At 42.1% G+C, this 22,773-nt stretch overlaps 1 protein-coding gene across 1 annotated transcript in view; it reads left to right on the top strand.

The window, feature by feature from the left end:
• Cntnap2 (contactin associated protein 2) overlaps positions 1-22,773 on the top strand; it is a 1,990,154-nt gene that overhangs the window by 1,784,220 nt on the left and 183,161 nt on the right. The gene's annotated exons all lie outside the window — the stretch shown is intronic.

The raw sequence follows: 22,773 nt of genomic DNA on the forward strand, positions 1-22,773 counted from the left end.
TTGTTGCTTAGAGGCCAAAATTTGAAGAGCCATGGTCATGTGATTGCTGATTTTCTAAGAGTGATGGATAGATGGTCCAACCACCAGTATTACTTTCCTTTATAATGATGCAAATGTGTATCATATCTCTGCACGGTGGTCTAGCCAAGCCTCCTTCTCTCCCTCTGAGTTGCATAACATTGACTAAGGTTTTATGATCTTTATTATTAATGTAGCCAGTGAAACTCCCTACTTAGAAAGCAGTGATATAATTCAATATTATTTTGGATCCAACTTCCTCCTTTACCTGTTGTTTAACCTTAAAAAGTCTTGATTATCCCTTGAGACTGGTGTATCATATATGATACCTTCTTCTTAAGGCCACAGTGAATACTGCTGACACACTTCCAAATAGAAAGCCTGACATGCTCAGTCCAATTGAAAATGTTACTTTTTATTTTCATCACTTCTTTCCTTTTTGCTTGCTTTTTTATTTTTTTATACTTTTTTTAAAAAATTTAATTTATTAGTTTTCTTTTCAGCAAATACAGGCAGTTTGGTACCACTGTTTAGGCTCATCCATGATCTACCCCCTCCCATTGGACCCTCCTTGTTGATGTAAATGGGTTGTGCATTGTGGAGTTAGCCCACAGTTATTGGTACGATAAATGTCTCTGCAAATCATGACCCAACATGTGACTCTGACATTCTTTCCGCCCCCTCTTCCACAAAATCTCCCTGAGCCATGTTGGGTTCATTTTTGGTCTGCTTCAGTGCTGAGATATTGGGGGCCTCTGAGGCTCTGGCTCTTTGATTTAGTAGGAGTTGATTTTTCTCTGTGTTGGTCTCCTTCCCCTTTGTGCTGGTATCTGGTTCATCAGGAAAACATCACCCTTGCTTGTTTCGCCAATTGTCCTTAGTTTCAGTTGGGCCCCTTTTGAGGTATGTTGGGGCAGCTCTCTCCTTAGGATCTGCATCTATCTTTCTTTCCCCGGTATCTGCAGCGCAGCTAGGCGGTCGCCATCTTGGCCAGAAGTCCTTTTTGTTTGTTTTAATCTTAAGTCATATTTTCTACTTTTGTGTGTATGTGACATGTACACATGCAGATATGCATGTATGCGTGTGGGAGCACATGTGAGGAAATACACATGTAGGAGGTGCGGTGGAAGCCGGAGGTGACCTTGGTGATCCTCAATTGCTCTCTGCCTTCCTCTCTGAGACATGATCTCTTGTTGAACACAGAACTCACATGTACCTCAACAGAGCTTCCCCGTGTCTACCTCCCCACGCTTACATACGTGTACCACCACACCCGGCATTTTACATGGACTGTGATGATCTGGACTCACTTCTTCATACTTTCATGGCATGTGTGTTACCTATGGAGCCATATCCTCAGCCCCAAATCATACTGTATTACTCCTGTCCTGAAAGACTTAACTGTCAGGTGCCTTGGTGTCATCTCCCCATTGTCCCCTGAGTACTGGGTTGTCACTTTGTTACTTCAGAAGTGATAGAAACATTATAAAATGTCACCTCTACTAAACTTTGGCCCCCATGATAGTAATATATTCAGAAGGTACAATGAAGTTTCCACAGTTTAAACCCTGCAGGACTGGGGAAGATGTCACTGAAGACAATATTCATCACATCTCCCAAGGAGCACACACAATTCCTGGTTCAAAGTGTTTACACTTGCCAAGGGCCAAGTTGAATTACTATTGTAACTCCAGCTTCCCTTCCTCTTTGATGGTTGGAAACCTTAGCTTCAAGTCCAGGTTAATCCCTTAAAATTAAGATTTTTTTTTCCATTTTGTCCCTGAGGAACATTTCATGTGGAATGGGAGGAGGTGGGCTTTGCCAAAACAATTGCAAGATATAGCAGTTTCCTTCCACATCTCCAGGAACATGGAACCCACATTAAATCCATGGTGCATAAATTTAAGGTAGACTCAAAGCCTTTGAAAGAAAATAACTTAGTATAATATATTTTAACCAAGTGGAATAGAAAATGAAGAGAAATATTGGAGCTCTGTGTCTCAGAAGTTCATCCCCGTATGGACCAAGCTACAGTGTCAACAACCATGAGTTTTCGCCAGCTCTACCTATATGGCCTTAATCCCAGCTTGGATGATGGTACTGCACCAGTAAGGAGAGAGAGCCTCATGGGCTTCTTTTTCACTGCCAATTGGACCAGAAGGTTTGGTAGATTAGGAAGAAGGCCCAAAGAACAAAAGAATAGAGTTCTTTTTTCTTTTCCTCTTACAATGCTATTCAAGAAGGGAGAATAGCCCTCCTCTGTTAATGTAGTTCTTAATTCTGCAGACGGTAGACTGCAACTTAAAAGTGTCATGGTAACACATGAAAATAATCTGCTTAAAAGCTTAAAAAATTTAAAAAGGAAAAAAAGAGAGAATAATGAGAAAGAAATTGGACAAAAGGCCACCTGTACTGATGGACAAAAGGAAATACTTTTGACTTCATTCCAAACACTCAAAGCTACAGAGAGTGACTTCATTATAGAACTTTATGGTGGTAAAATAACATTACCCCTGATCTGGGCTCTCCGTGGGATCCCAGGTAAGAAAACCTGGCCAATTAACAGTCTCAGAGGAAGGGACTTAACACTGCAGTGGGTAAAAGCAAGTCTTCTGTAAGCTCCTGAATATAGTAATGAACAGTGCTCTGGGATATTTGCTTTGCTTTGATTTTATGATAAGTCACATTCTTTTAGTTTTGTGCTATTTTCTAATCCTGTGTGTGTGTGTGTGTGTGTGTGTGTGTGTGTGTGTGTGTGTGTATGCACACACACACATGCACATGTATATGTGGAGGTCAGAAGACAATCTCGAGATGTCTGTGCTCTTGCTGGCCCTGCAGGCTTCAGATTCTCCTGGCCCTGCCTCTCATTGCATTGGGATCATAGACACATAAATCACTTTGTGCCCAGTTTTTATGTTGGTGCTACGAATTGAACTTGCCAGGCTTTATAAGCAAGCGCCTTTAACTGCTGAGCCATCTCCCCAGCCACACCCTCTCCCCAGCCTTTGAACACAAGCCCATTTCTTTTCCTGCATGTTTTTATGTGCATTGAGTAGTTTCATTTCATGTTCTTCAACAATGATCAGAACTCTAAATACTTCAAAGTTTACAAAAACAACACTTTATCTTGTCTCATATATTAATTAGTCTCCTGATCTCAGCTGAAACTCTATGTGTTTCTGTTTGCCCCTGAGTCTAAAATGAGTCATCACTTGTCCAGAGGGGTTTGCTTTTAAATTGCTCATGTTTGGGGCTACCCTGCAAGGAGGTTCATTCATCAGTCCAGACTGCCCTCGAGTACTTCATCATGTCTGGGGGCCATGAGCCTGCCTCTGATGTGCAATTTCTCTGCTCTGCTGTTGTTCTGTGAGCTCATCATTTCCAGCAGGCAGCCCTGGCCTTAGCAATTGGGCTCATCTGAGGCATCCCTCTGCTACAGAAAATCTATTTCCTAAGGATCAAGTTCAAATGCTTACAGTTTGGTAGTCCCTTTTATAGAGCAACCAAAGCTTGGAATTTATTCACACATTTTCATTTCTACAGACTGCAATTGTCATTGATTTTAGATAAATAATAATTTTGGTTTTTGTTCTCCCCATTAAAACCAAACTCTGGGGTTGGTTAGATAGCTCAGTTAGTCAAGTGTGTGCCATGCAAACATGAGAGCATGAGTTTGATTCCTCAGCACCCAGGTAAAAACCAGGTATAGCAGCATATGTCTCTGATGCCAGCCATGAGGAGGCAGAGACAGAGGATCCTTAGGGGCTGGCTGGATAGTTTGTCTAGCTGAGTCAGTGAATTGCAGGTTCACTGAGAGATTCAGTCTCAAAAAATATAGTAGAAAGCAGTTGAGGGAGACATGTAACATCAATCTCTAGCCTCCACGTGTGCACACACACATGTGCACCCACACACATAGGAACTTGCAAATACACATGCAAAAAGCTTAGGAAACAGGAATGATTACACTTGATTATGATTTCTGAGCCATCCGTGGTTTGGAGTCTGTGGTAGTTTGATTCATGTGTTCCCCATAAACATAGATACTCTAAATGCTAGGTCTCAGCTCATGGCAATTTGGAAATTAAAGCCTCCTAGAGGCGATGTATAGTTAGGGGCAGGCATATGGGTATTATAGCCAGCTTCCTCTTGCTAATGTTTGGCACACTCTCCTGTTGCTGTTGTCCATCTGATGTTGGCCAAGAGGTAGTATCTACCCTCTGTTCATGCCATCATTTTCCCACAAGCTGCTCTTGGTTGGGTGTTTTCTGCTAGCAGTCCAAACCTGACTGCAACAGTATAATTGGTACCAGGAGTGGGAGTCATTGCTGGTAGAAACCTTATTGTGTGGCTTTTGGCCTTTTGGAACTGATTTTTGAGAGTAATGTGGAAGGATTTGAGATTTTGGGCTAAGAGACACCTTGAAGTGCTGCAAGTACAGCTTGGACTATTCTGGTCAGAGTTGAAAGACCTCAGTGCAGTAAGAACTATGGACTTTGAGGTTCGTCTAATGATGGTGAAAAATAACTTTGTAGAGATTTGGCTAGAAGCAGTTTGTGTGAGAGGTTTGCTGTTATGCCCATGTCCTGAAAATATGTGCATGGCTGCATTGTGTAGAAATGGACTGGTGTGAGCAGAGGGATGTGGCACAGAAATGCAATCTTCGCATTGAAACTTCTGCTTGTTCACCTGGAAGGAGATGAAACTGAGGTGTTTACAGTGAATTCCAGCTCTTGTATGAACAAAGGAAGGTCAAGTGGCCAGATCATTCATGATCATTGCTGGATCATTCATGTTCATTCACTTCTTCAGATACACTGGCAACACATTTAGAGAATTATGAGAATACAGGGAGACGAGAAAGAATGCTACTTCCATGGTGAACCTGACAATCAGTGTTAGAGTGAAGGAGACAGACCCTGAGGATTATCAACTACTTACCATAGCAGAGATCCAGAGGGTCCTAATAGCTTATCTTAGCTGAAGTAGACTTAAAACACACCCACCACGGCTCAGAGAATTTTTCAGAAGAGGAGGTGAAAAGATTGTAAGAGCCACAGGTTGGTACATCATGCCCAGAAGCATTGTCTTTCCCGCAAAAGTGACAGCTGCTCCCACTACACATAAACCACAACCCCATAAGGAATACCTGCAACCCCAGTGAGGAGGGTCCCCAGTGGAATGGGGGCAGAGACAATGGAAAAGGGGATACCAACACATGATGTATCCATACAAAATATGTTGTTAATAAGAAAGAAAGAAAGAAAGAAAGAGAGAGAGAGAGAGAGAGAGAGAGAGAGAGAGAGGGAGGGAGGGAGGGAGGGAGGGAGGGAGGGAGGAAGGAAGGAAGGAAGGAAGGAAGGAAGGAAGGAAGGAAGGAAGGAAGGAAGGAAGGAAGGAAGATTAATAGATAAATAAGGAAATGCTTACTGTAAGCCTGTTGTTTGGGAAGTAGTGGGCTGTCAGTGAAAAAGGCCAAGGTAAGTGAAAAGGCTTAGGACAAAGTGGAGGAGACAGATCCAACTGCCAAAGGAAGGGGAGGTGAGACGGGTGCTGAGTGAGGCTTGGGCATGGACAGCTCACACTGGAGAATCCATTAGGATAACAGCAGGGCAGCTGTCAGAGTCCCTTCCAAGGGTAGTGTTGTGAGTTTATTATGCCAGAAACACAGAAAGACATGTTTACAATGTATTGAATAACAATTTATTTAATTTATTCTCTACAATTTATTGAATAACAATAACAAAAATACATTAGTTTGATTGGCTGTAGTCTAATAAATGATCCTGGTCTTTCTTAATTGGCCAGTAGCAATCACAGGGTCTTTTAGTTTAATTTTTTTGCATATGTATGTAATTTGCATGTATGTACGCATGCTTGTTGTACATGTGTGGTCACATGTGTGGAGGCCATATGTGAGTTTGAGGTGTCTTCCTCAGACACTCTCCACCTTATTCTCCAAGACAAGGTCTCTCACTGTGCCTGGAGTTCACTCATTCAGCTACCTAGCCAGTGAGCCCTGGGGATCCTGTCTTTGCCTCCCCACCACCTCACTGTGCCCAGCATTTTATGTGGGTACTGGGGATCCAAACTCAATCCCTCATGCTTGCACAGCAAACATTTGACCCACTGAGCCATCTCCCCAGCTCTTCTATTCTAATCTCAAATGCTAATATTAACTCTCAGCTTATACATTCCAGTTCCCACAAAGTCTCCAAAAGGGTTAAAGAGGCTGGAGAGCTCCCAAAAGCTTCCTGAAGTCGGAGGCAGAGAGCCAAAGCAGGCTCCAGGAAAAGTCTGCAGGGACTGGGTAAGAACACTGAGCTACTCAAGCACAGGGATGTCAGATGCAGATCCTGGTGGCAAGGTTTCAAAGGTCACTTTGAAGCGGGCCGAGTGTCATGGACAAGAGAAATGGCACTGGAGTTGGAGCCCTGGAGACAGAGGCAGGAGTCCTTCTCTGAAGCAGTTTTCCAGGATGGGTTCATGACAAGGGATGGGATGACTGGTCAGAACACCTGCTACAGTGTGATCTTGGGGTGCTCCTTCCTTCATAGTTCTAGGTAAGGGGTTCATATATCTAGAGTGATGGTGCTGGGTATGATTTACTTCCAGCTCTGGTTTTCATGGATATAAAGTACGATCGTGTCTGCATCTCCTGATGGGAGATGGTGGTTGTCTTGTGTAAACACATTTAGTTACTCTTTCTTAGCACTTAAACTCCAAATGGAGTAAGTCAAGCTAAGGCTGTTGCTTTGTAAAATGGAGTCATTCAAGGTTAAACCCAGCCTGAAAGCTGCTACTCCACATATCATAGAGTAACAAACCTGGAGCAGGTTCACCCTGGTCTCCTCTGGTAGCATGGCTGACCTAGGTGGGCTGCTCCTAGTGCTAAGGGCAGGGTTTTGCTTAGAGAAGACCTTTGAGAACATTTGTCATGTAAGAATCTCAACTCTGTAAAGTCAAGAAATCCTATGAACCTCAAGCATGACAAAATTAAAAAACTAAAAACCTTATGGGTGCCATATATATCAAAATTTAAGGATATATCACTAAAACCCAAGACAACAATATTATAGCATTTTTTATTTTTTAAATGTCCCTGAAATAATAAAATTGATATCTATAAAAAATATTTGTCACCGGGTGTGGTGGCACATGCCTTTAATCCCAGCACTCAGGAAGCAATGGTAGGAGGATCACCAAGAGCTCAAGGCCACCCTGAGACTACAGAGTGAATTCTAGGTCAGCTTGAGCTAGAGTGAGACCCTACCTCAAAAAAACAAACAAAAAAAAAATTGTCTCCTCTTAGCCCTAAAATTGTGTTGCTTTAGAAAATTAATAGTGGATAAAAACATTTTAGAGTTCTCATTAATTAAACTCTTCTCAACTTATGCCTCAACAGCCAAGAATGTTTTGTGAGACTGTCTACCTAATAATGTGAATCATCCCAAAATTTTATTTTAATAATAAATATTCATGTTTCAAAATATACATGCTGTCATCTAGGCTCCTAGAAAAGCTTGTATGAGCCTTGTGGGAACTCAATCTTCAGTTATTTCCACTTTAATGAGAACAATTCAAAGTTAAATCAACAAATTGGTGTGCAAATAACAAATTCCCATTGTTTTTGTTAAAGGTCTAAAATTCATTTTATTAACCATAACACTACAAAACTTAGCTTTACTATTCTGGAAGTCAAATTAACCGATGTAAATTTTCTTCCCTTCCATGGGTACAGATGACTTATCTACTGCAGGGACCAGTCAGCTTTCTGTGTACTTGTCCCTAGGGAGTTGGGGCACACATAGTTAGAGAAGGGTCTCAAATCCTGGCCCTATGTGTGAGTTTTCTCCTCAGCAAACTGTCCAAGCAATGAGCTGGGCTTCCAGACTTTCTATTCCCTTCCCACCCTGTCCCCATGACCAGCACAAACAATGCTATACCAAATCAATTTTGTTTTTGACAAAAAGAATTTTGAGCTTATTCTAACCAAAGGAGGAAATCTATACTATGTAGAAAGATGAGTCACGGATCACATGACTTCCAGTCACAATGGGATTGGATATAAATGTGGACAATTATGTGACTGTCTCGTCATTGGCTTTCTTTATAAATTGCATCAATTACATGAGAGGCATGATTTACAGGACTAAAAGATCAAGTGATCTGATGCATGTCTTGAAAAAGATTAACATATGAAGTGCAGAGCCAGGTGTGGTGCCACAGCCTGAAATTCCAAAACTTGGGGGGAATGCTGCAGGAGGACGGCTACAAGTTTGAGGCCGTCTTGGGCAACATAACAAAACCCATTATAAAGTATATAAAGTGTGTGTGTGTGTGTGTGTGTGTGTGTGTGTGTGTGTGTGTGTGTTATGAAGAACAGATTGTTGTGATCAGTCACTGCACAGCAGGTCCAGAAGCTCAAGCTGTCCTTGGTGAAAGTCCCACAAAGAACAACTCACTGTCATTCAAAAGCCACCAGGACCCGACCCAGAGTTTTGCTGTCTGTCACAACCTTCTACCTACTGCCATCAATATATCCGTAGGGGAGCGGGCAACATACCTGAGTCTGAAAGACCACAGGCACAGCAAGACTGTAGCTCCCAAATTGTCTGCTTTCTGGGATTGGTTGAGTCACTCCAACCTGTGAATATCAGGGCCAGGATCAAAGGTCCAGCGCTACCATGAAATTGTCAAGAATCATTTGATGTGGAATTTCATAAAAGAAGCAGACACACTTGAGATTAAGGAATGGATTCTGGCCAGTCTTATAGGATAAATCTTAAAAATGTTTAGGAAATAATTGTAGCTCCTTGAGTATCTTTTAGAGTTTCAAAAAATAAAAAGTGACTGTCCACTATATTCTACAACCTCATCTAAGTGACTCCTCTGCATTCACATGATTAGCAGTCTCTCTGCCTCCTCTATCCCACTATTAAGGGAAACAAGAAGTTCAGTCCAGACTTTCCTCATGTCTGAGCCAAATATAACCTAAATATTTGCACAACTCTGTAGCTAATTTACTTCTTAATCTTCAGAATCATAAATTAATAAAACTATAAGTAAAATGTGTTCTAAAATTGTACTGTCAAAGTAATCTAATTTAAGTCCCTTTCAATAGGTCTATTTTAGACCATTGACTTTTCTATTTCCTTAATAATGTCTTATAGTAGGACCTTGTAAATTCAGTTAAAAATGTAAATTAAGTCATGCAAGTCAAATTCAAACAGGAGAGCAAGTTGTAAATTTCAAACAAGTGCATAGTTCTTCCTCTGTTCACTAAGCTTAAAATGTTACCTTCTGTGGCGTCATACACCATCCTCCTGAATCATGGGCCATGTGTGGTCACCATGGCACTTCATAATTTAATTTAAAATATCAAAGGCTATTACAAAATGTTTTATCCCTATGACTATAATGAATTTACCATTACTCAGACTTTCATCTTTTGCCCTAACATCTGAATGCCATTGGGTTACTTATTTCAACACTTCTTCAATTACTCTAAATTGTTACGAGTCTGTGGAGCTCTCTTTTTGTCACAAAATCAAAGTACTTTCTGGTTGAAAAGGACATTACATTCTTTTGTATTCAATTGACATTTTGCTGAACACCTCTTTTTATGCCAGACACTGAGCTAAGTGTGTTCACATGTCTTTATTTAATCCTCACGGCAATTTCAAGATACAGGTCTCATCACCTCTATTTTGAAACTAAAGAACTGAGCCTCAATTTTGTTAAATATTATCCAAAAGCACATAGTGAGTAAGTAGTGGATTAGGATGGGAGATCTTGGGCCCCTACACCAAGCCTGGGGTTTAATCCCACCATATCCACCAGCATGGGGCCCCTTTTGGAACACACTTGTTGGGTCAGACACAAACTATGCAGACAGAGAACTCAGGAGCTCCCAAGAAGGCTCACTGCAAGCTTGACCTCTTCTCCACTAGTAAGTTTGCATCTGTCCTGCACTGTAATCTCTACAAAAGGTAGAGAATGGCTTCATAGAGAAACACGGAGTTCAAATTCCTCTACCTGTGAGAACTCAGGAACCTCTCTGCACCAAACATAAGAGCCTCTACCCTAAGCTTGACACCTCAGAGACATCTAATTATCAATTCCACACTTTTTCTCTTACCAAAGCTTAAATGGACCCCCAGCTGAATATGCTTTGAGGAAAGGATGGCACTTTTCACTGTTCCCATTGGCAGGCACCACTCTCCTGGGCCCCAGGTGGTCTTAAATGAATATCAGTCATTATAAGTTGTCAACATATCCTGGTGAATTAGTGAGTTCTGTGAATATGAGAGGGTACTGCATCTCTTCCACTTTGTCCATGTATTTTTAAGAAAAGTTGAGAATTTTGATATGTGAACATTCTATAATTTGATCATATTCCTGTCCCATTATCCACTTTTGTCTCCCCTCCCCTGCCCCCATTCCACTGAACAACCTCCTCTTTCCAAGTGGTCCTTCTTCTGTTTTGATTTCTCAGTCTTTCTATTGTCCTACATGCTCTATGTCAAAATGTTGATCAGCACAACATTGTACAAGTCTTATGGATGTAACAATAATCACTATGAGATCACAATTGCACTGGTCTGTTCATATCCAGATCACATCAATCTGATGGGTCCCAGAAGTTCTGGGTAACTTTTCTTTTTTGCCTTTCTCTTTGGTGTTCTCAACACATGAAATAAGCAAGAAAACACATAGGGGTTAGAGAGATTGTTTAGCAGTTAAGGTGCTTGCCTGTGAAGCCTAAGGACCCATGTTCAACTTTCCAGATGAAACATAAGCCAGACGCACAAGGTGGCTCACACATCTGGAGTTCAATTACAGTGGCTGGAGGCCCTGGACTGCCAATCCCTGCACCCCCCCCCCCGCCGCCACTGCTGTCTCTCTTGCTCTTTCTCATTAAAAATATGCCAATATGGGGCTAGAGAGATGGCTTGATGGTTAAGTCGCTTGCCTGCAAAGCCTAAGAACTCATATTCAAATCTCTAGGTCCCACATAAGCCAGATGCACAGTGATACATGTGCACAATATCACACATAGTCACAAGGAAGCACATGCATCTGGAATTGGTTTGCAGTGGCTGAAGGCCCTGGGATGCTCATTCTCTCTCTCTCTCTCTCTCTCTCTCTCTCTCTCTTTCTCTCTCTCTCAAATATTTTTTTTAAAGACAAGTCTTTTTGAAAGGAAAAAAGAGAAAACACACACACACACACACACACAAGCACACACCAGACCAGAGACACCTGTGGGCTCCACCTAATAAATATATATCTCATATTTCTATGTAGTGTTGAGAGTACCACCACCCACCATCTCCCTGGCTTTGGGTTAATAGTGGAAAGGACTTCTCTTTTCAAATGCATGTAGAGAAATGAAACAAGAGGCAAAGAGAATCGGACCAAATAGATCCTCCTGACACTAGACACCACTTCAAATTGCTTTCTAACAAAGAAGATGATTTGCGGAGTAAATACAGGCCATGCCCTGCGAGTTTCCTTATTGATGAAAGTCATGCTGTGAATCACTGCTTGGTGGCTGCTAAGGGCTTGAAAGATCAGTGCCAGTCTGGACACAGGGCTATGTGTAATGAGCTTCTGAAGATTGGCATTCCAAAATTCAAACAAACCATGGAAACAATCAAAATGCGTCTGTGGGTCCATTTTTATACTGGAATGGGAGGGTAGACCTCTGTCTTCTTGCATGTTACACAAGTACTATGAGAAGAATTCAGTTTTCAGCAACAAGCCTGGCTGGGCCTCAGCCTCTTTCATTACTGCTACACAGCAGAGCTCTGATCACAGCAGGAGCTTTCCTTCCTATGGCCAAAGGATAATGTAAAAATTATGACACAAATAAAATATTTATCCTCTAGACAAGAGTCAAAGAATTCACCATCCAGGACCTAGCCTGCAAGCATGCGGGGATCCAGAGCAGGACTTCCTCTCTGTTTATAAAAAAATGAACGACGTGAGTAGTCTCCCCAGCTCAGCTTCACCCACCCCAGCCCACATGCACACACAGCCATACACCACCAAAGGCATCTACTCTTGCTCTAAGGGCAAGTGGATCATTGATTTGTTTAGGATTTTGTTTAGAGAATCCATGAGTTCAGTTGGAAGAAATTGTGAAGAATCAGATAATTTTTTTTAATTTTTTTGTTGTTATTTTATTTATTTTAGAGCGACAGACAGAGAGAAAGAGACAGAGAAAGAGAGAAAGAATGGGCGCGCCAGGGCCTCCAGCCACTGCAAACGAACTCCAGACGTGTGCACCCCCTTGTCCATCTGGCTAACGTGGGTCCTGGGGAATCTAACGTCGAACAGGGGTCCTTAGGCTTCACAGGCAAGCTCTTAACCACTAAGCCATCTCTCCAGCCTGAGAATCAGAGAATTTAAGAATCATCCTTAGAGGGCACTGGGGAGATGGTTCAGCAGTCGAAGACGCTTGCTTCTCAAGCCTGCTGATCTAAGTCCAATCCCCAGCACCCCTGTAAAGCAGGGTGGCACATGTGTCTAGGATACAAATCAGACAAAGGGAATAGGAGAAGATAGCAACAGTCAGAAAGCCAATAAGCAAAGCAAGGCACAGCATACACGGTAGACAAAAGGAAGCTGACCCTCGCTGACTGAGGGAGGTGCAAGCAAGTCGGTGCTTCTGTCCTGCTTGAAGGATGGAGAATAGGGAGACCCGGGTTCAAGCAGAGGGTCAGCTTAACGATCAGCCAAGAAACTAAGATTCTCCACCACCCCTGGCTGCTTCCCCAGGGACACATGGAGCAGAAGGCTAGAAGTTCACTCTGTGGACACGAGGATGACGTGCAACGGGGACACTGGGTGACATCATGGGAATTGAGCCAGTGTCCTCACACAGGCTTCCAGAATGCTGAGGATCGTGAAAGAAAGACTAGAGGACTACTGAAGGAAAGCTGTCGGCTTGAGAGAGAAGGCCGGCAGACCCGTCCTCCCGGCATGCTGTGAAGTCCAGCCCTGAGGAAGCTGTAGGTTGACCGTGGGTGGCAAGCTCCACCGTCATTTGATTCCAGTCTCTGACCTGATAGAGACTGAAAAAGGCTAGTGTTTGGTCTCAACTTGATTGAACTAAGGGCTGCCCAGACAGCTGGTAAAGCCTGACTTCTGAGTGTGTCAAAAGATGTTTGCAGAACTGAGGGAAACTGAATCAGCGACTGGTTCAGAAGGGAAGAGCGCCACCCTCCTCCGCCGCATGTGGGCAGACACCAGTCAGCTGGGAGCTCCAGAGGAACCAGAAGGCCCAGGAAAAGCAAATTGACTGTCTCTCCTCTAAACCAAGAGCACCCTTCTTCTGCCCTCGGACGTCATAAGTCCAGAATCTCTGACCTTTGGACTTTGAAGACATGGGAACCAAGGGAGGCAGAGTAATGACTTCTGTGTAGTATTCAAGCCTTGTAGAAACACTGCAGGTCTGGAGAAAAGGTTCAGCAGTTAAGTGCCCTTCCTGAGCAAAATTAAGGGCCTGAGACCACCCAATATTCAGTCTCTCAGAATCCACATTAGACAGTGAGGTGAGGCCACCTGTGCCTAGAAACCCAGCCCTGCAGGGAAGCAGAGACCTGGGAATCATTACAATTCACTTCTTCAAAAATCAAGCTCTGTTCCTGCAGACACAAAATGGCCTGGATGTCCATGACCTCACAGTGCCTGCCACTACCAACACAAGACCATCATAAGAGGAGGAAAAGATCATGACATCAAAATAAAAGTGAGACTGATTGAGATGGGGAGGGTATATGATGGAGAATGATGTTTCAAAGGGGAAAGTGGGGGGAGGGAGGGTATTACCATGGGATATTTTTTATAATCATAGAAGTTGTTAATAAAAAAAAATTTGAAAAGAAAAAATCAAGCTCTGGAATCAGTAAAAGTAATAATACTAATAGGCAGAAGAGAAATTGAGCCACAAGTGAATACATGGAACACTACAAGGGCAAATAGACACATGCATACAATATACATGTGTGTACACACACACACACACACACACACACAAGCACACACAAAAAGAAACATTGGAGTCCTTAGACTGTGAATGTCATAGCAGCCATAAAAATTGATACATACCACAGCAAAATAATTTCTGGAAAATGAAAATATAATAGAATCAAGTCGCAATTTCCCTTCTCTCAAATCCAACTGATATCAAACAGAAAGGACTAAAAGACAAGAAAAAAAGTTCATCTTCAGTGAAACACAGAAATACCCATTACCACAACCTGCAAGTTCAGATGGACGCGTGCTGTTTTAATACTCACATGAAAACGAGAGCAGCAATACGGCCACATCTCCCTACAAACTCCTTTACCTCTACTTCAGTTTCCTCCTCCTATTGCTTGCTTATGAATCATAACTTAAATTTTTTCCCATAAGTGCATGAGATAATATTACATTCTTTTCATCATTTGAGGCCATTTGGATTTATCAAGAACACATGTGTCTTTTCAAACAAGTGTATTGTATTTTTTTTTCTCAAAAACACTCTTGAGGTAAGAGAATTTCACTGTATGATTTAAAATTAATTCCACCCCCAACCAATACACACAGACATCAACTACATCATTTTTTCTTTTCAGACAAATACTGTTGTTTTCAGATTAAATAGTAAGATGTTGCTATTGCCAGAATACTCAGACTGAGAAACTTGGGAATAAAGCATGGACTTTGAGAGGAGGGGACAAGGATGAGTCCAGCTCCATCCTCTCCCCACTATAACTGGGGCCCAGAGCTGGCTTCGCATCAGGTAGGAGGGAGGCTGCGCACACCATGCTTTTATAGGCGCACAAATCTCTGCTAAAGTTTCTTTAAGAATCAGAAGAGAGGGCTGGAGAGATGGCTTAGCGGTTAAGCGCTTGCCTGTGAATCCTAAGGACCCCGGTTCGAGGCTCGGTTCCCCAGGTCCCACGTTAGCCAGATGCACAAGGGGGCGCACGCGTCTGGAGTTCGTTTGCAGAGGCTGGAAGCCCTGGTGCGCCCATTCTCTCTCTCTCCCTCTATCTGTCTTTCTCTCTATGTCTGTCACTCTCAAATAAATAAATAAATAATTTTTTTAAAAAAAGATATTTAAAAAAAAAGAATCAGAAGAGAAAAGGTAATGCGGGGATACATAAATGCTATTATACACACTGTGTACATAACTAATAAAAAATCAAAAATAAATAAATTAATTCTATTTACATCCCTAATATTAATAAAGTATTCTGTCTACCAATGTGGCAGTGAAGGATAGTCATTCATGACTTTTTAGGGAGGAAGAGACCACAAAGACAAGTGTTCCAGGGGTCATGAGCATCACAATGTGGCCATGATGAGGGCACTGGGACATGAAAGACCACTGCGGATGATGGTGGCAAGATCCTACCAGACCTGTGTCTGCTCGATGCTCCACACCCTAGCACCACATCCCACCACTAGCCTTGCCTGTGGCTGTGAGCCAGGCTAGGTCTCCACTGCGGTCAGGCTACATCACTGACGTCGTCCACCACAAACCTACTCGTCCCTGCTCGGTTGACACTCCGGTAGCTCCAAGCCCACAAGTGTCCAAGCCCAGCCTCATTCTCGTGCCTGCTGCTCTCTTCACACATGGGCAGTCCTTCCAACACCCTCTGCCTGCTCAGGACCAACCCCATCTCCCAATGTTTCTTTTTCAAGACCCCTCACAAAACTCTTCTAGACTAGAGACAATTCCAGCCTTGAGTGACCTAGCATCTGACATTTAGTAATAAACTACCTTATCCTGGTTCTATTCATTATATATCTTTATTTTCTTCTCCCAATTATTTTGGAAGACCTTGATGGCAAAACTGTGTTAGTCCGGATTATCTACAAACACATAACCACGAGAAACCAATGGGGGGGAGGGGATGTATACATGTGTGTGCATGTGGGTGTGTGTGTGTACTCACATATGTGTGCTTATGAAGAATGACTCAACATTTTGGAGGCCAATATCTGCCATCTGCAAGTCAGCAGGCAAGGAAAGCCAGTGATGTATTTCAGTCTGGATCTAAAAGCCGGAAAACTCCCAATGTGAGGCCTCATGTCTGAAAACAAGAATGGCACCCATGGGGGGAGGAACCTCAGGCATGAGAGGACAGCTGCCATCTGGGGCTTTGATGGACTGGTCTCACCTACATTGGTGAGGATGGATATTTTTTACTCAGTCTGCTGTTTCAAATGCTAATGCACAGTTAATGCTTTGTCCTGTAAAGATGACACTTAAAACGAATCCTATCAGAGTCCATGTCTTATATACTCCCTAAAAATATGATCAGGAAACACCCACTCGATTGGCAGACATCTATGACACCCACCCTTGCTGGGTCCCTGAAATAGGCCCTTCCTGACATGTGCATACCCCATGGTCACAATCACACTGACTGTAAATTCCCTCTAGGCAGCACAGCCGATAGCTTCTCACCCCTGTAACCCCAATCCTTAGCAGAGTGCCTGGAACAAAGGCATGTCCAAGGTGAGATAACTTCATACTTATACACACTGAGGAACAGTAGTAGAAAAAAATCTGCCTTTGTTTTCCATAATTAAACCAACATGCTTCTGTAAGAGCAGGAATATTTGATGAATGAATAATTCCCAGAATTAGCTTTGAAGCTGAATGTCTTATTCTGAAGATACCTGCTTTTAATGTGAGTTCACCATCCCTGGACAAAAATAGGAAGAAAACAAAAAAAGAAACCAATTTGGAAACAAAATGAAACTGGGGCAAGCTATTTCCATAGTTTTTAGTTGACCTTTTCCCATTCCAACCTAAACTACCACAGCTTTCCAAACCAGACAAGCAACCCTCTTAAATATGATCAATTTTATTTCATTTTCATTTTGGGGAAATGAAATACTGCAAAGATTGAGATTGTTTTTTGTTGTTTTTTGGGGGGCGGTTGTTTGGGGTTGTTTTGTTTTTTGAAGCAGAGTCTTAATCTAGTCTAAACTGACCTGGAACTCACTCTGTCCCAAGTGGTCTTTGAACTTACAGCAATCCTCCTACCTCAGCCTCTAAAGTGCTGGGATTAAAAGCTACTATTCCCGGCAAAGATTGTTTTTCCTTTTCTGCATTTTAAAATAGTTTTTAAATTTTTAAAAATACACATTGAGGGGACAATTCTAAAGTCAGAATTTAGTATATCCTGAACTTCAATCTTATAGAATTGTCCTATGCTTTCAAAAGCCACCTTTATTTTTCCATTTTCTTGGTATCCCAATCATCTCTTGTGAGAAATCACAGTATTTCCTGAATCACAGCAAAGACCAGGGAGAGAGATATAAAAGAGGCAGGGGGCTTCTCAGGTATTCAAAGCACAGGGTCTTAATACACACATCTTACTGACCTGCAGGATGTTAGTGGGAATGTAGAAATACCTGCAGAAAAGAATAGCCGAGTCAACATGTGACCTGTCAGGTCTAACCAGTTCTATGCGGATCATGGCACTGAGTCATCACTGGCTTTGCAAACACGATGCAAGGCAAACACACAAAAAACACTTCTGAAAAGTTTCTGGGGAGCCTCCCATTTGCATATTCGCATTTGATTAATCTTCCCCAAAGTTGACCAATTTCAGGATCCATTAACCACTGATCTCAAGAAGCGATTGTAAAAAAAATGCCCTATTTTTTTATTATTATCATCAAGATTCAGAAAGGAAACGATGCCTTAAAAGTTCAGGTGAAGTGTTTCGCCTCTTAATTCCAAGTGAAAAACACCAGCCATCATTGGACTTCTGTAGCTCTCTGGATGGCCATGCACAGGAAAGTTCACTGCAGTGGTCTTAGGATGGCCTGAGGTAGAGGCTGGGTCTAGAAACCCCAGGACCACTCATGGGGTAGGGAGTGAGCTTTAGACATACTGGAGCTCACTGAAGAGGAAGCCGACTGACAGGCTTACATCTTGGATCAGAGATGTCCGACTGTGACAAAAGCTCTTGGCACTTGTCTAAGCCTTCCAGGTCAGGAGGTATCTTAAACCTCTTCCATTTACAACCCCTTTTTTTTTGCCAAAGAAATTTTTACACACTCCTCCGGGAACAGACACATGCTAATTACTTTTCTTATTCCTGGCCAAACGCTTAACAAAAATGACGTAAGGAAAGAAGGGTGTATTTTGTCTCAGGTTGAGGGTACAGTCATCCTGATGAGGAAGCCATGGCCATAGGAGCCTGAAGCAGCTCCTCATGTTGCCTCCACAGTCAGCAAGCAGAGAGAGGTGAAGGCTGGGGCTCAGCTCACCTTTCGACTCATGGGATGGGGCCACCCACATGGATGGTGGTTCTGCCCTCTTCAGTTAACTCCTTCAGGAAATACCCTCATAGACACACCTAGAGGAATGCCTCCCTGGTGTGGCAGTTTGAATAGGTGTCCACCATAGACTCCAGTGCTTTATTAAAGCTGGTAATTTGGGTCTCCAGTCACCTGGCCAGAGGAGGTGTCACTGGGATGTGGATTCAGGAGTCTAGCCCAAAGGTGTCACTGGGGATGGATCTGAATTCCAGCCGAAAGATCTGCAGAGTGGCTTCAGCTCTGCCTGGGGCCCTGCTGCGGCTGCTGGTTGGTGCTGGCTGCTGCTAATGTTTTGTTTTGTTTTGTTTTGTTTTGTTTTGTTTTGTTTTGTTTTGTTTTGTTTTGTTTTGCTTTGCTTTGCTTTGCTTTGCTTTGCTTTGTTTTGTTTTATGGGCTGTTTGGTTGTTTCTCTTTTCTTGGAAGTAGAAAACAGCTTCTTCCACCACTGACAGAACTTCCCCTGGATCTGTAAGCTTGAAATAAATCCCTTCCTCCCCTAACCTGTGCCTAGTTCGGATGTTCATCCCAGCAACATGAAACTGACTGCAACACCTGGTGGTTCTTAGTCCAGCTGATATGATCATGAAGGTCAGCCACCTCAATAGGTACATAAAATACAAATCAAACATTTGTTGACAATAAATCATGCAGAATTTTATTTTAAAACAACTCTTTGATATGTATATATCTATGTGCACATACACAAACCATATGTGTATGCATACATATATATATGACATGCATACATATAGATAGATATATGTGACATATGTATGCATATATAACTTTACCACTTATTAAAAATGAATGTAAATTTTCACACTCACAAGACAAATGTACTTTGTGTAACACAATGTGTCTGAGGGTGAGCGAATTTGTTACATGCTGAGGAATGGCATTAGAAAAATGTTCTTTGTTTTCCATATTAAAACCAACATGCTTCTATAAGAGCAGAAAAGCTTTGCATGTACAGCAAAAAAATCACTGCAATTCATAGGAGAAAATGTCTCAGATCTGAGCCAGCCTGTCTTGGGCAGTGTTTATCAGCATCGTGTGGCTTGACGGGATGCGCAGTGCAAACCAGATATGCTACGTGCTCAGAACCAACGCTGCACTGAAGTCACATGATGCAGCCTAGGCGAACACTGCCAGAAACACCTCAGATTCATTACATGTTTAACTTTGAATTAATTTTTTTTATCATGTATTCAAAAACCTTTTTTACCGTCACCACAGTTGTTGTGACTCCCACATTCAGTTATGTGACCCCCCCAACACACACATGGGGCTCTTGATTGAAGAAGCGTTGTTCACAAGGATGACAATATAATGAGGGGCATACCTTCCATAGACCCATTTTATACACTGGGCTGTGAAAACTGAGGCATATAGAAATTCAGCAGCTTGCCCAAAGTGACTCATCTCACCGCCTCAGCGCCAGTGGGAGGACTTAAAGACAATCTCACTGCAACACCTTTGCTCTCATCCACTGAGCTGTGTTCTCACTAAGATGGATGAAATGCCTTTCAGGAAGCAAGTCAGCCAGTCAGCAACTGGGAAATTGAGAGCTGTGGTCTTCAGAGTTATTCACTCACATCATTCCACAGGCATCTATCAGCTCCAGGATCCAGGATCAAGGGTGGGACCCCCTTAGGAGCAGCCCCTAGAGTCTAGACCCTATTCAGTCTAGCAGTAATCCCCTCACTTCTTAACTGCATGCTCCTAAAGAGATTTTATAAATGTGCAGCATGATTCCCAACTTATGTACCATTATTTATATATTTAGCTATAAATTTTGTACATGCACTATTTGCATTAATGTGCATCATAAAACACACACAAAGGGGAAAAATCATTCTTTTACATCAAAAACTGTCCATAAATTCAAGTAGTACTCACTTGTACTTGCACTGGAAATGTGAGTCCCTGATGAAAAATACATATTTTTAATAATTTAGGTTTAGTTTCATACCAAAGTTTATCATAATGTCTTAATCTAGAACCTGGTTTCCCTGGAATTATTCCTGGGTCATTTGAGATTATTTATCCACCAATGGATGATTACAAGAGCAAAGCAAGGCTCTTGTTATATGTCATATAATCCTAAAACTATAATACATTGAAACCAAACCAAAACTAGTCTTTTAAAGAGCCTACAGCAATACCCAAGAAAAAGGCCACCCAGCCAGAGAAATTCTCTCTAGAATCATTCTCTTAAATGCCAGGAAAAAAAAGCCGAAGTGTTGATCCATTCGTTTTAACATTTTTCACAGCAGCACAACAGCCAATGTATAAAATAGGGCATCGGAGTTCAAACAATCCAAGCTGCTGCCAGGGACAGAACATGTCTCATTCAGGACACACACACACAAAAAAAAAAAAAAAAAAAAAAAAATGTTTCTAAGTATAGCAGTAACACAGAGAGACAGAGAGAGAGAGAGAGAAAGTGTTAAAAGAGCATTTCATCATTCGGGGCAGCCCCAGCTCTCTGACGGCACCTGGCATTCCTGTCAGCTGGCTTCTTGAAATGAAACTTAACCTGGGGAGGAGAAGCCGGACAGAGCAGCTCAAACATGGAATCTCCAGAGCACATTTACAATCACAGCCCCTATCCGTCATGCCCGCCCCCCATCCGACACAGGAGAGATTGCTTTGAGTTCCATGTGTGTGGACATCAATTGAGGTGTCCTGGAAGACCTGGGAAGGCTGAGAGGTCATTTCCAGCTGGAGCCACAGAGCCTAATGTAAGCATCATTTTCCCTCACACATCTCAACCTGGGGAGATTGTAAAATGAGTCTCCTGACTTCTGCACTCAGGAAATAGTATAACAGTGGCTGATAAGATGGATGGAGGCCAGGTTCCCAAGGGACTGACCAAGCCTATAGCAGCCAACACTGCTCACTGTAGAAAGCTTCCTGCCTGAGGCAGACCAATGCTTCTCTTGTGTTTCCTCTGGAAGCTTCTGGTTGTCTTTGAGGTGAGAGGTTTGGCCATAGAGCATGGTCCAGGAAGTACTTTATAAAGAGTGATGGCAATTATAAGGACCTGATCTGTGCAGCTTTCAACTCAAGTATCTCATAGTGGAAACTAATTATTTTAATGCTTTAAAGCAATTCTTTCTCTACACAGTCTCCTGGAAGATTTCTCCTGAGGCAGAGATAAGTAAATGACTACCTTAGACCTTTAATATCTCCTACCTTAAAATTATTGCACCTTGCAAGTTTTTGAGGACATTTTGTTCTTACTTTAGTACTTCCTTGGCAATCTTTTCAGTATGTGCTTGGTAGGCATCTAACCTTTTAAGAGAATATTCCACCTCTATCATAATGGATGGTTAAACCTTTGTAGAGTAGCTGGATTCAAGATGCACAGCATTTTAAAATCCCTCTTGCATAGGGATTGTAGCTCTGTTTGTGGAATGTCACATGCAGGAAGGGTAAGTGAACCACTGGGGTGAGGTGGGGGGAGACATAAAATCAAAGCTTTGCCATTCCAGACACCTCGTTTCAGGCTGTGGCTGTGGCAGCTGAAGACAGCACCAAGCCTTTCAAAGACTCCTCTGACCCATGCAGAGTTATAGCATTTGGTATGTTGTGCAGCTCTGCCTGCACCAGCCTCTTTCCAGCTGCTAGAAGTTGTTTTTATTTTATTCTTTTATTTTTCATTTTTTAGTTTTTCAAGGAAATTGAATTTACAGTTCTCTTTGTGTCAAAAGACAGGTCAAAGAGCACATCCTCTGGCATAATATCACTAAGCAACAAAAGCTTTCTCACAACTTACTTTGATGTATTTCAAAATGGTTGTGTGTGTGTGTGTGTGTGTGTGTGTGTGTGTGTGTGTGTGTAAGTTCTGAGGAAAAATATATAACAATATTTCTGGAAATCATGCACATATTTTCCAGAAAACCATTTTGAGGTTAACTTTATGTAGGTGGAGACAGGTACAGACCCATGTAAGAATGCCTTTTGTGAGTGTCTTTGATTTACTTAATAGAAGAATGATTTTTTTTCACATCACAGTGAATACATTTATTCCTTTTGCAAAGACATGATACAGAAAGGGGAATTCTTAAAGGGAGGAGGAGGATTCTAATAGAGAGAAAAGTTTTAAGTAGAAATTTAGTTGTGAGGTCCATCCCTGAAGCCATCTCCTCACTTGAAAATGTTGTTTTCATTGAAGTAGAAAGGAAACGGGAGCAGGAAAAAAGCATGATGTTAATTTTCTTAGACAAATTATACATGCTTCCTACATGAAGATGACCAGAGGGGTCCTACTGTATCATGGGCCCAATAAGTCCAGGGTTTAAGGTCAAATTTGATAATACAGTGAAGAGGTGGCCCAATTTTCTTTTTCTCTTTTTGTCTTTGCTTTTTTTCTTCCATTTTTCACTTTTTTCTTTGTCTATTTTT

The sequence above is a fragment of the Jaculus jaculus genome, chromosome 10 (genome assembly GCF_020740685.1).
Source record: "Jaculus jaculus isolate mJacJac1 chromosome 10, mJacJac1.mat.Y.cur, whole genome shotgun sequence".
NCBI lineage: Eukaryota > Metazoa > Chordata > Mammalia > Rodentia > Dipodidae > Jaculus > Jaculus jaculus.